This window comes from Urocitellus parryii, chromosome 4 (assembly GCF_045843805.1).
Source record: "Urocitellus parryii isolate mUroPar1 chromosome 4, mUroPar1.hap1, whole genome shotgun sequence".
Taxonomy (NCBI): Eukaryota; Metazoa; Chordata; class Mammalia; order Rodentia; family Sciuridae; genus Urocitellus; species Urocitellus parryii.
The window spans coordinates 165,311,319-165,325,959 of NC_135534.1; the positions used below are offsets into that span (position 1 = coordinate 165,311,319).

The window sequence follows — 14,641 nt, forward strand, 5'->3', positions numbered from 1 at the left end:
AAGGGAAGGGGAAAAAGGCACACATTAGTTCTACACCACTGACACAGAACTTTCACTCTGCCATAGGGTCTTATCATTAACACCAGCATGTTTTCTCAAAGGAACTCTCCATCATTCTTACAGAATTATACGTGTAGTCTTTCTTCATCTCCTGTCTACTGTGTTTGCAGTTGAAATATCAGAACTCTTCAAGCAGTGCCATTTAAAACAAACAAACAAAAAAATAAAACCTGCACACATCCTAGGGGGGAGTTCCATCCGTACACAGGGCCTGCCTAAGCCTGAGCGCCCTAGCAGGGAGGCAACATTCAGCTTCAGCAAACAGGTGCAAATCGTTGTGGAGCTACTGAGAGGGTGTAACCAGCAAGACCTCTTCAGCTTCTGTGTCCTTATCCATAAAATGTGAAGACGGCAAACAAACATCAACCAAGAATCTGCCAGCATGCTGTAGTAAACTGCACCTGGGCACATTTAACAAGTATAATTATTTCAGAGTCTAGAACAGTAAAGACTGTGTGTATGTGGCATCACATGCCACATTTCAGTCAAGGATGGACTAACATATGTGATGGTGGTCCCATAAGATTCTAACAGAGGCCAGACATGGTGGCACATGCCTGTAATCTCATTAGCTGGGGAGGCTGAGGCAGGAGGATGGCAAGTTCAAAGCCAGCCTCAACAACTTAGTGAGGCCCTAAGCAACTCAGTGAGACCCAGTCTCCAAATAAAATATATAAAAGGGCTAGAGATGTGGCTCAGTAGTTGAGCTCCTCTAGGTTCAATCCTGGAAACAACAACAAAAAGTTTCTAAGAGTTGAAAATCTCTATCACCTAGTGACATAGTGTTATAGCTATGATAACAGCATAGCATAATGCATTACTCATGTTTGTGCTGATGCTGGTGTAAACCAACTTACTGCACTACCATTCACAAAAGTACAATGATGTACAGTGCATAATACTTGACAACGATAATAAACTATGTTACCGATTTCAGCATTTCCTATGTGTTTAATCGTTATTTTAGAGCATACGGCTATTTATTAAAATAAACAGTTTCCTACACAACAGTATGCCATGTTACGCAAGCAGCAGCCTCTTGCAACTTGGGTTTTCCACATTTTGATGGCATAAAGAGGCCACATCATGTGATTAACCTATACCTTCTAGGTTTGTATACGTATACACTATGGGATTCATAGGATGGCAGATCTAATAATGTATCTCTGAAAATGTGTCTCCATCATTCTAGGCGAGTGAACTACCACTTGAGCCATATCCCCAGCCCCGTGTCTCCATCATTAAGCAACACAAGAATACATATACACATATGCCCATTTATTGTAGAGGAAGGTTTATTCAAATAAACTCAAATCTTCTACAGGGTTTTTTTATGATTTAGTAAGGAATACAAGAAAACACGGACACAGAGGTTTCACTGAGGACATCCTAACCGACAAGAACAGGTGGAAAGGAGAATAAAGCATAAACAGAAACAAGACATTGACAGTAAGAACTACTTCAAAGCAAGTCGTCGTTCTTCACCCCATCATTTGGGTCCTCTCGCCTCTGGCTCAATGATGCCCCAACTTGCAAAAAATGGGAGGCATCAAACATGGGTAAGCCACATCACTCCCAAAGTCTCAATATTCACCTTAGGCAAAGTTTCTCAGTTTAAAAAGGTGTGAAGCAGTATACAGGTGACAAACATGGGAGTAAGGAAAGGTTAGACAATTAACAATTCCTAGGAAGTACAAACACTTTTATTAATTACTATTTTTGCATCAGTTGAATAGTAAAGCACAGGTTTTCTCCTTATTGGGGCACTTGTAGTCCAAGTAGCTATGAATATGGATATTTAGGACAGCTTTTTTATCAAAATGTATTTTCTTCTTGTTTTTCAAAAAGAATAAAGAGGACTGGAGTTGTGGCTCAGTGGCAGAGAGCTTGGCTAGCACGCATGAGGCACTGGGTTCAATCCTCAGCACCACGTAAGAAAAAAAAAATAAAGGTATTGTGTCCATCTACAACTAAAAAAAGAAATTATTAAAAAAAAAAAAACCCTCAGAGTTCTTCCCAGTATCAAAAAAAAAAAAAAATGAGGAGAGAGAAAGTTAAAAACTCAGCTCATTTTGTTTCCTTTGCAATAAAATTCAGAGGTTTTATTTCACTCACAGTTCTTAAAAAAAAAAAAAGACTCAAGTTAAACTATTGTATTTTCAAGCATGCAGTTCTTTTGCCAATTTGACAGTTCATTTGTCTACTGCATGCAGGGATCCCTCTTATGAAACGTGTTGCAGTTCCACTGTCGGTGAACAAGATTCAAATTGGCAGAACACAACAAACTCTCAAGGAACCAACTAACGATGGAATGAATATGGGCTTTGGAGAGAGATGCACCCGAGTTCTGATCTCAACTCACCCATTTACCAGTTGTGTGACTTTGAAAAAACTACTTAACCTCTCTGAACCACAGCTTCCTAATATCTAAAATGAGGATAATAATTCCTACCAAATTAGTTACTTAGGTGGTGAGGATGATACTCAATATTAATGTCAATCACCCTATCAAAAATTAGTATGAAGAAAATTTATCTACTACATGTTAAAGAGTTTTAAGTGTACTAACAAAGTTTAATTGGGAAGGTGCTATAAATATAATGGGAAAAGGAAGAGGCAAGACAAACATCACAATTGCGTAGTTTTGTCTCACTGCTCTTCTATGACAAAATAAACCAAATTATCCATTGTACCACATAAAGAGTCCAATTCTTCTACCTTACTGACACTACCCTTCCACCCACGTTGTAGCTCCTTCTAATCACAGTGCATTCTCAACCTCAGCTGCACACTGGAATCATCCAGAACACCCTGAAAAGCAAAATGATGCCTGAATCCCACAGTCAGAGATTCTCATTTTAGTATTCTATTATGAAGTACGGGAACCAACTTTTTAAATTAAAATCTTGGTGATTCTACTGTACAACAATGTTGAGAACTGGCAGCTATAGGGGGCTTCTGGAAATCCTGAGAGGGACCCAATACTGAAGATGGTCTGGGCATGTGAAGTGACTGTACAGAGAAGGCCACCTTTCACCAGCTGCCCCCCCTTTTATTAAGGGGGGAGGTGGGGACTAAAGATTGATCACAGGGGCACTTTACCACTGATCTACATTCCCAGTACTTTATTTTGAGACAGGATCTTGCTAAGTTGCTTAGGGCCTCGCTAAGTTGCTGAAGCTGGCCTCAATCTTGTAATTCTCCCTTCTCAGTCACAGGACTTACTAGAATTACATGCGTGTACCACTGCATCCAGCTACCAGTTGCGTTTTTAAGATCTATATGAATGCTTTTTTCCTAAACCCTTCATGTTATGAATTACTTAGGAAACTGTTCACTGGCCTCCTAAGGTCAGTATGGGGCACAGCAGTGCCTGGTGGGGCTGGATCACTGCATAAAGTGAAAAACCTGTTTTGTACTCACTTTGCTACCTTCCAGGCTGGCCTCAGAGTCTTTCCATTTAGCAAAGCAACAGGTATCAAAGATTTGTTAAATGACTCAATGAGAAGTTTAATGATACTATTTATTTAACCAAATGTATTACTTTTAAAACCCACTGTCAGAGAGTCCATCCATGAATGTGTCTTTGACTTGACTCACACAATTATGGCTAGGAAACAAATCAAATGTCTACAACCTATAATCTGACTATACCGAACAAATATTTGTCATCAAATAACCTCTCCTTCTGGTAAGAATTTTCTATGACTAATGGCATTATTAGTAAAAGTGCCATCAATTAGAATGTATTCAAAGGAAGCAAAATTTTACTATTATCCTACGCAAAATAACATGAAAGAGGCTATCTACTGCTAAAAGGCTGCACTCTAAGTCCACTGTTGGCATATTAAATTAAAATGTTGGCATATAAATGCAAAGAAGTTTTGAACTTTATAGATTTTCGTTTTAAGTCAGCCAAGTCAGCAAATATTTATTAGATGCCTAAAATATACAAAATCATCACAGACAGTACTCTCCCCATTCTCAACTTTCAGCTACATATAATTTGCTATTTAGTTGTAGTCTCACATTAATCATGTTTGATATTCAGAAAAAGGTAAAAATTATACTTCAAGCTTGGCAAGGTCAATTTGTTTCTATGATTCAAAAAGGAAAAGCATAAAGTTGTGATGTCAGGCCTTGTAACCCAGGACTATCAAATGCTGTGTTCTCCCCTGAATCTAAAGTACTTTCAACATGCCTGTAATGCCACCAAGCATCTTCTTACAAAAAAAAAAAAAAAAAGTACTGGTTGCCCAGAATCTCAAGTTTCTGTGTATTTTTGTGCAAATACCAGTTTCACTATATATGGATTTCCAAGCCCACTTTTCATTCTTTTGACACACACAAACACACACACCACAAAAATATATTGCGGGGTTGGGTGTCATGCAGGGTACCAGGGACTGAATTCAGAGGCACTTAACCACTAAGTCACATCCCTAGCCCTTTTGTGTGTGTGTGTGTGTGTGTTTTATTTAGAGACATGATTCTCACTGAGTTGCTTAGGGCCTCACTAAGTTGCTGACGCTGGCTTTGAACTCTCAATCCTCCTACCTCAACCTCCCAAGCAGCTGGGATTATAGGCATGCAACATCACACCAAGCAATAAATTATATCTTATTTGTAAAATATTTCTGGTTATAAATGAATGCAGATCTTTAAAAAACTAATAGTAGTATCAAAATGAAACACCAAGGAAAAAACACTTAACCAGAATCCTCTTTCCCACTCTCCTGTTCATCAGTTACCCATCATCGTGAGCCACCAGGGAAAGCTTGGAAACCAAGTGCCATTGATCCGTATCATCCAAATCTATTTTTCAACTCACTCTGAATTTAGAATGTGCATATTGATAATCCTAAAACCAAGAAACACTTCTTTATAAAACTCTACATTTAAATTCCAAATATAACCATCATGGAAACCAACATGACTTAAAAGAAAATTCTGACTAAAATGACAAAGCTATGGCTCTTCCAAAAAAGAGCTTTAAGACAAATAAATCTTATCTTTAGAAGAAAAACAAAATCTCCCTAGCAACTGAACATCAAGAACAGGGTCAACACCACTTGTCCCAGGCTAGCCTCACAAACCACCTGTGCTCGCTTGATCTCAAGGATTCTGCAGCCACTAACCCAAGGCCTAGACCTTTACACTTCTAGAACTCTGCCATGGAGGAAGCTACTTGAAGAGTAATACGACCTCTGACTTTTGACAGGCTCTCAAATGCATGTCACAGGAAAAGAATCCCTTTTTCACAAAAGATAGGGGAAAACAATTTTTTTAAAATGCCCCTGGAACGGAGAACTGTTATAATGAACACGTTGCTTAGAATCACAGTCAAGTGAACACAGTCCCTCAACAACCCTCAGGCCTCTGAAAGGGACTGAGGACCATCATGAGCTACACAGGGTCAGAGCACGAAAGCAAAACAAGAAGGGAATCTGTTTAGTGACACAGTGCTACTGTGGGAAACACAGCAAATGCCAATTTATCCCAAACTGTGCGTAATTCAAAGATTCGGCCATTCCCTTGCCACCTACATTGCTTTTAATAGCACACTTTAATTAAAAATTTAATTGCATATGTTAATTAAAAACACACAATCTTCTGGACCTGTTTCATTGAAAGGTCACTTTATTTAGTCTTTTCTATTTAAAATTACTACCAATGTTCAGAATATCAAATTACCCCCTCTGGTCTAAAGCTAAAGGCAATAGATTGTCATAATTCTTGATTATAAACCTGGCACATTAACTTTATTCAACCAATATTAAATAAGGTGCTTCTGAACATGAAATTGTGGGAAAAAGTTACCCTACATATTTCTCACCTGCATTAAGCATCCATCTATTCAAGGATTATGGGAGGCCTACTCTTTGCTAGACCCTGAGGACTCAAGAAGCTCCTCTTCATAAAAGTTTGCAATGTGAGACAAGGAGGCAAATGAACAAATTCTACAGAGCAACAGTGAAAGTTAAAGAATAAGGGGAAATAAGAAACGAGAGATGCAAGTGGGGAGTAGAAAGAGGGGCAGGGCTGCTATTAAAATACCATGATCAGAGATTTGAAGGAAGCAGCCCACAGACTAACTACCAAGGTGTGCAAGCAGACATCCTTCAAAGTTCTACCATGCAGCTATCAACGTTCCACCAGTTCAACCAGCAGAAGGTGCTTCTCCTCTGCCATTAACATCCCTTCTCATCTATTATTCTGACTGGATTTCTGTTCACTATCCCAAGCAATCAATCACCCCTTCCCTAAGCTCCTAGTAACTCTAAAACCAGCCATCCTCCACTATATAATTTCTGGGTGACCTTCCTAAAACACAACTCTGACCTTGCTCTGGCCTCCAGTCATTGCAGGCTTCTTGCTTACTTCCAATCTTAGCTCAGCTTCCACTAAACCTGCACCCTGAAGTACACATTCAGTTCCCAGTGCCTAGAACAGATATCCAGAGCTGGCCAACTGTCACATGTCCTGTGAGACTTTTTCTGAGACCCTTTCCTGCCATAACCTGTCCTATTCAAAGGTACACTCTTTAATACTCCTCCCTAGTCCTCTCACAGCCCCTGATTGCAACTTTTACTATGTATGTGTAGTGACTTCATCTGGATGTCGCTCATCCCACTGGACTGCTGAACAAGGGCAAGCTGAGCCCAGTTCCTGACAAAGGCAGCCCTAGCATGTATTTTATTAAGTCAATGTTCAGTGACTGAATAAATGAAAGGAGGAGGAACAAATGGAAGAAACAGCAGCACCTGCCTTCCAGGAGCTTATGGTTTAGGAGAGAGTTGCCCCTATAAATATGTTCCCTGTGTCCCTACATAGGTGGATTAGAGTACAGGTGGAGAGAGACAAGATTGTAAAATGTTACAGTATTCTGTCTTCTTAAGAGAGTGATATATTTTTTGAAATAGTTCATGTAAAATTTTTCATATAAAATTTTTCTATAAATACTGTTAAAATGAAATCTCAATTTTGAAAAATAATGTCATCTAGAGTAATTTGATAGATTTACATAAATCTGTTTCACAAATCTGTAAGTATGAATTATGGGATGTCAGCATATAATTTTGTTGAAAGTGCTTTTTCACTAATATAATTAAGTCTGCCGAGACTATTCATGCACAAGTCAAATAAAATGCAGAGTGAATTCTGTAAAAACCTGGTAGTTGAATCAACAATAAAAGGTGACTACACTGATTGATGTGTATCTATTATTTCATTTAGAGCAGTAGTAATGTTTTATGAAATAAAAGAATAAAAGCAGCATGAATCTTTTTTTTAAATTCCACAGTTATCAGAAACAGGTCACCTATGGTCCTGTGTGTCAAGTAAGACTCTTGCAACCTGAGATCCAATAATACTTGGGGGAAAAAAAATGAAAAGATCTGCTGTCTCCAAACACAACCCCCATATAAAGCTGCACACCTTAACAACAAAAAAGGGGCAAATAACTTGCTTCGGGTGAATTCTGATTTCTGAAGAAAAAATGTTTGTTTTTAACAAAGATCTAATTCTCTCATTGTAACATCCTTCTTTCCTCCTCCCCCAAACACACAATAAAGTTACAAATATGCTGTCATTTTTCAGATGGACTTTCTGTTCCTGGGCACCCATTATGTATGTCTGTTCAGACAGGCTGTGCACTGTTACTCTGGCATCAGAGCAGTGTGCTCCAGACTTTACCAAGGAGCTTTCTTAATAGTTCGGATCTGATATACAGCAAAACATGTGCATACCACACAATAGGGGAAAGGTTTGAGAGAATCTTTACAAGAACAGAGGGATGCAATCCTCTGTAGTCACGTTTCTCTCCAAATTTTAATTCCTGACTTAGCTGGAGTCTCCTCCAGTGCAGTATGCCAAATGCCCTGGGTCCTTCCATTTAAACACTCAACCAGCTCAGGTCACATTAAACACTTCCTCCTTGCTGCCCTCTAATAAGTAAGATCAAATGGTGAGGTAGAAGACTGGCAAGCTCCTATTACTACAGTGCACACCAGCCTCTCTGAATGCTGGGAGCATTTTTACCAGCTTCCCAAAGGACATTAGTGGGGATTATCACAAGGATACAGAATTCAACCTAGAGACTCACATAATACAGAAAACAGATGGCTCACTCAAAGACTCATCTTCTACCCCTATGCTAACAAAGCTGGCCTCAGACTGCAGGACCTAATATTTTCAAATGGTATTCAGAATGTCAGATACATGGAAGAGTTTAAATTTTAACTTTTCTGCTGAAATAAGAGTCGTAAATAGTGGTCATTTGGTAAATTACCTAAGCACCCTAGTTCTAGAGGGAGCAGTTATGTCCTCAGCACCACGGCACTTTCTCCTCAAGTTCATTTTAATGGCCATATCTGTCCCCTGATTATGCAACTGGTAAAGTTCTATTTCCTATAGTTCCAGTCCCAGTAATTATGAATTTGCTGGCAATGCAGTGTGACCTTGCTTAAGTTGGCAAAACTGTGGGTTCTTAATATATCACGTTTCCAGACAACATTAAGAACTCCCACACAAAAAATTCAGTCTTAGGCTATCGAGAACACAAACAGCATATTAAAGTCTCTAAATTCTCATCAAGTATTGCACTGGGTACTAAGATGTCTTACATCCAAGCAGGAAGATTACGAAAAATTATCTTTGCAGGAAGTGAGAAAATAAACCAACTCCTTTTGGTACATATGTCTTGGGATCAGACTCTTGACTTGGAGCAGATTCTCTAGCTTGAAAGGGCGTGAAGTGGCGGAGCATCCCAGCACGAAAACCAAAGCCAGGTCTTTTTACTTATTAAGTGGTTGTTCAAAAAGAAAAATCAGCAGTTCTACCTTCAGACCCTGCTGCCACCATGGTGTGAGCAAAGCCAAAAAGCTGGCAGGTAGCCAGAAAAACCCTACAGTTCAAAAAGTTAGGACACCAACAATTCCAGGCTGATGCACAACCTACTTTCAGTTAACAGTCTGGGCCCACTACAACGTTCTCACTTGTTTGTTGATCATAATGTTGATCCAGACCCCACCACCACCACAACTTAAGTTATCTGCTTTATCCTGTGCTTACTTGAAAGGCAATGGAGTTGTTCAAGTAAATATCATTTGGGATGAGGGCAAAGGATCTATATTCCTCAAAATAGTACTGTGTAAAGAGGGAAACCAGTTAACAAATGTGGTAGTAAAAAGGGCATCTGCTGTTGCTTGCACTACCAGCTGGTGTCAATCTTCATATGGGCATGTGCACACATTCAAAGGGACCAGCGAGCAGTCCATTAAGCAGCAGCACAGGCTCCGTGTGTTTCTCTCTCTCTGTAAGACATCGTTTCTGTTTTTGTTTTTTTTAATGAAGATATTCCAAGAAAAAAAATTTAAAGATCCTAAGCACTATAATTAGTTTGGTGCCCTTTTTTAAAATTATACCAGAGTCTCACAAACCCCTATACAGAGGTCCCTCTCTTGTCCAGAAGAATGGGAAACATTAGATTACATAAAACCCACCAGGTCCACATGATAAAGAATTTTTGTTAGAGATCAATTTTCTTCTTAAATATATGTTGTTGTTGTTACTTTTACCCCAAATATTTCTCATCCAAAAGTTAAAGGTTCAACAGCCCAAATTTTCCAGTAAGGAAAAGGTCAGTAAGTTTGTGAGGAAAAGTGTATGTCCAATGTCCCATACGCACTTCTCTAGCTGCCTGAAAACAAAATACTGCTACTTAACACTTCTATCAAGCAAATCGTGATCCTTATAATACATATACTCATATTTCATTCTAACAGAGCTGAGTAAATATATATGTACCTACTTTACAGATATAAATCTAGAAGTTCAGAGACACTAATTAACTTGCTCAAAGACACAAAGCTAGCTAGTAAATGGCAGAGAGGTTTCAAAGCCAGATCTGAACTTTCCAAACTTGGTCTTCCCAGTGTACATTGCATTGCCTTTGAGCAAGCAGGGGAATTAGTTTGAGGCACAGTCCTGTGCATCTAAAGATCACAATTTTCCAATCAGAATACTTATAATCTTCAAATAAACCTGCATTTTATTTCTTATTCACTGTCATATAATCAATTAACTGAAACTTCACAGTTCCTTCTTAATCCACAAAGAGACCACATATGAAAGAAAAATACCTTTTGAAAGGAATATTTTCCTGTAGGAGAGCAGACCATTTAAGCCCTCAAAACATATTCATCATTACAAAACAGATACATGGGAAATAACTGCATTATAACAAGATTCATTTAAAATGGGTCTTGAGGGCTGGGGATGTGGCTCAAGCGGTAGCGCGCCATGCCTGGCATGCGTGCGGCCCGGGTTCGATCCTCAGCACCACGTACCAACAAAGATGTTGTGTGCGCCGAGAACTAAAAAATAAATATTAAAAAAATTCTCTCTGTCTCTCTCTCCTCTCTCACTCTCTCTTTAAAAAAAAAAAAAAAAAAAAAAAAAAAAAAAAAAAAAAAAAAAATAAAATGGGTCTTGATTTACATACTCCTTTTCCAGAAACTCAGAAAGTAATTTTTATGGCTAAAGCCAAACATGTTCCATTACTGCCAAAACTGTCTCCCACACAAGACACTTCTCTCCTCAGCAGATTGCAGTAAAATGCTTTCATACGCATAGTATGGTTTCCTAGCTGTAGAAAAGAAGGTGGGATCAATACCACATGGTCCCTGCCCTCTAAGATGCTCAGAAATGTAAACAAGGGGTGTGCAGGCATCTAATGAACTAGGAACAAGTCAGGTTAACCACGGGGGTTTCAGGCATAACCAAGGATGAACTTGAAAAATCAACTCTGAAATGTGTCAAGACAGAGATGGAATTCAGGCTTTTCCTGACAGAGAAACTAAAGGAATAGGAATATAAAGAAGGTGGCATTTGTGGAGAAGCTTGGCAACACTCAGGCCCAAGGCACCCTGCACAGCTCGTTGTCTGTGTAGAGATATTTGAACTGACTCCACCCTAAGAGCCGAGCTGCACAACATGACTCTGTATAGTGGCCAAACTACAGGTTGCACCAAGCAGTAAGGCAAACTGAACAGAGAGACAGGCCCCAGGCAGAACTAGGGAGAGACCAAGAAAATCCCAAGTGCTGATCTAGGACCAATGGGAACTAAAACAACAGAAGTCAGAGGATGAAAAGCCTACATCAAGTTCCTGAAAACTACCCCAATCCTCAATGGCTAACTTCTATCCAGATAACCCAACCCAGATCTTCCCATTCCAAGGCACACCTCTTGCTGCATTTCTTCAAGTCTCTGTCAAATGTACTCTTGGCTCATAAGGAACATAAAAGGCTCAAAAGATACAAGTCCACATTTCCTCAGACTGAACTTCTGGACCACATATGTTTTACCTTCAATTGACCTTCCACAGAAAGGGCCAGAAAGGAAAGGTAAGGCAGGCAGACCCTGGAGGGTCTGCATTTCCTTGGCATGACAGCTTTTTACCTGTTTAAAAGTAATGAGAGCAAGGACCCTTTTAAACTACAGGTTAATACCCAAAGATTAATACAGTGCAACAACCCCATATACTTACATGTATTCATTCATTACATGTTTAACAGTTAAGAATGACTCCAACTTTCAAAAATCAAAGCCTAAGGTAACTGCCGAAAGTGAAGGCTTATGACTTTCTGAGGCCTCCTTTGTATATCTGCAAAAATGTGTGGACTTGAATGCTTTCTTCCTCCAGTTAAACTGCTATTATAAGTGGAGAGAAAGTGCTAATAATATCATAAATAGGCAAAAACTACCATAAGCAATAAACCTTATTTGACATTTTGTGTGTGAGTTATAATATTACACATAACTACTAAATGACCCCATCATGTATATCATATGGTGACATCAAGTTAAAAAAGAGTGAGGGAGGGAAGGTGGTTGGGTCACTAGGAAGGGAACAGTGGAGAGCATCACAATATCAGGAAGGTTTCAATAAAGTGAAAACATTTCACCTTAAAGTGACTGCTACAAAGTGATATATACAAGGCTTCCACCTGGGGACAAGTGTCCACTTTAGTTCCTTTCATGTCAAAGAAAGAGCAGAATTAAATTAGTGATATTTTTAGAAAGATAAAGGAAGTAAATTTCCAAAGGACGTCCACTGTCCCCATTCGACACAAAGATTTAGGTATAAATAACATGTGATTTTCTTTCTCTTTGTGTAGAACATTTTGCTTAGTTTATATTTAATGAAGAAAGGCAGTTACATTTTCAAGAGGGCAGGAGGAACATTTTTTTCCCCTCCCCATAAATTTAAAATAGTCTCACAAAAGCATGATTTTTTTATGCCTAGGAGAAATACCCAAACGGCCCAATTGTGTTTGGGTAGGTTGGGATATAACTGCTGAGCATAACGGAAACCTATTTAGATACTGCACACATAGCTTCAAGGACCACAGGAAAGCTGCCCTGAAGCAGTAGAGGGGAAAGAACCCCAATGGAACATGATAGAGGAAGGGGAGTAGTACTTGGCAGAAGTTGTCAAGGCTGTGGGTCAGACAGGAACCACAGCCACAAATTAAGTCAATGAGGTACTTTGAGGGAAATAAATACGCATTTTGCTTTTGCTAAGGGACAGCTTACGTTACAGCAAACCACTCTGAAACCACAGGGCAATTTGCCCACCAATTAACAGATGGCTTCTAAAGAGAAAAACAAAATGGTGCAGCTCCTACGACTGTCACATTTGTATCACACTTAGGCAGTTCTTCCCAAATCACCTCCTTTAAAAGTTGGAAAGATTACCTATTGTAATCCCCCAAATTTAAATTCACATTGGCCCTTGGATGAAGAAACAAATGCTCAGAAAAAGTTTTGCCTAGACAATAAGCAGAAATGACAGAAATAACAGAAATGACGTGATAGCAGCTACATCAGTATCATAGTAAATACACCATCATACTGAACCCGAGAAGCACAGAAGCTTGTTTTGGGTTTTTTTTTTTTTAACCATGATTAAAAAGCATATTAACAATGAAATACTTAAACCTCATACCCAGCAACTTGGTCTATGGAACTATTAGGCCAATTTAGGATACACCTTTCCCACAAAACAGAATAACTTTATAGTTTACTACCATTTTATCCTCTCAAGGACACCTACAAATCTACAAAAAGGTAGAGAAAAAAGATCAGAGGTGTTAAAAAAAAAAAAAGTCTTACTTATGAACACCTTAATTTAACTCATCTAAAAATGTGAAATAAAATGCTTTCTTTCATCTACTGCTACTGAACATACTTGATTTATTTCTTCTCTGGGGGAAGTGCTATATTTTGATGGCACCAGATTAAACAATATTAAGGACCATGTGATGTAGGACGTACCCTCTATATGTAATTTTTCAGCATTTAATGGGTCATGTTATAATGATATTATTTTAGGATCATGGCAAAGACAGGTGGATTAGAACAACCTATCTTGTCATCACAAAATACCCCCTAAAAAAAAGGGAGGCATTTAAAGGCTTCCTGCTAAATAGCTTTATGACCTCAAGACCTACATCTGTTAAATGGCAACTCATTTGTGGAAAAAAAAAAAAATCAAGGCTAAAGGGTAAGATGGATGATGTCACCTTATCAAGTAAGCTTCACAATAAATTCAGACCCATGTGTTAGTTTTGTTAAAGAGCTTTCTACATTGTAGAATGCTATACATAATGTGAGCTATTCAATTAGAACACACTCAAAGAAATGAAGTTTTCACTAAAGACTGATCTTTCAGCTCATTCCTATTCTCAATAGCCTTTAGTGTCAAGGAGTTTTCCTATTTTGTTGCTTACAACTTCTTCCCTACTATTTATAAAGGAACTGAGACCCAAATAACTATTATATATTGTAAATTCATCTCTTTTATTTGAGGAAAAACTTGAAATATCTTATATATGCTGCCTGACCACTTAACTAGTCAAGCTATATTCCCAAATACAATACAACCTGTGAAGTTCTTCTAGGTTTCCCTAACCAACCCTAACTTTAAGGTGTTCCTTTATATTCAGATTACTAAACTTATTTTTCTCAAGCAAGATTTTGTTTAGCAAGAAAAAATATATATACTTCAAAATTGATCTTAATACAGAAATCCCATGTACCTTATTGGGGTTCTTTATCCTACCTTCCTGCTCCCCAAATTATACCCAATACTAATGTTCAGGGGAGTAGAACTTTGACCATGTTTAAAAGGCTGTCTCTTACACCTACAGTGGTGATATAAAAATCTTCAAACACCCCTGAAATTACTTCAGAATCAGATAAATACTGCCTGCCTCTCAATATTCTTTTGAAGAAGGTAGAGGTATAAATTTTTTTTAAGTCTCTAGAATATTAAAAATTTTAAACACATATTAGATTCAGGCCAGGCACAGTGGTGCAGGCCTGTAATCCCCGAAGCTCGGGAGGCTGAGGCAGGAGGATGGCAAGTTCAAAGCCAGCCTCAGGAACAATGAGGCGCTAGGCAATTTGATGAGAACCTAAATAAAATACAAAATAGGGCTGGGGATGTGGCTCAGGAGTCCAGTGCCCCATAGTTCAATCACAAGTTACCCCCCACCGAAAAAATACTCCACATA

General features: G+C 38.6%; 1 protein-coding gene across 9 annotated transcripts in view; it reads right to left on the minus strand.

The window, feature by feature from the left end:
* The window catches only part of Elavl2 (ELAV like RNA binding protein 2), a 71,360-nt gene that overhangs the window by 35,827 nt on the left and 20,892 nt on the right, over nucleotides 1–14,641 (minus strand). The window lies entirely within an intron of this gene.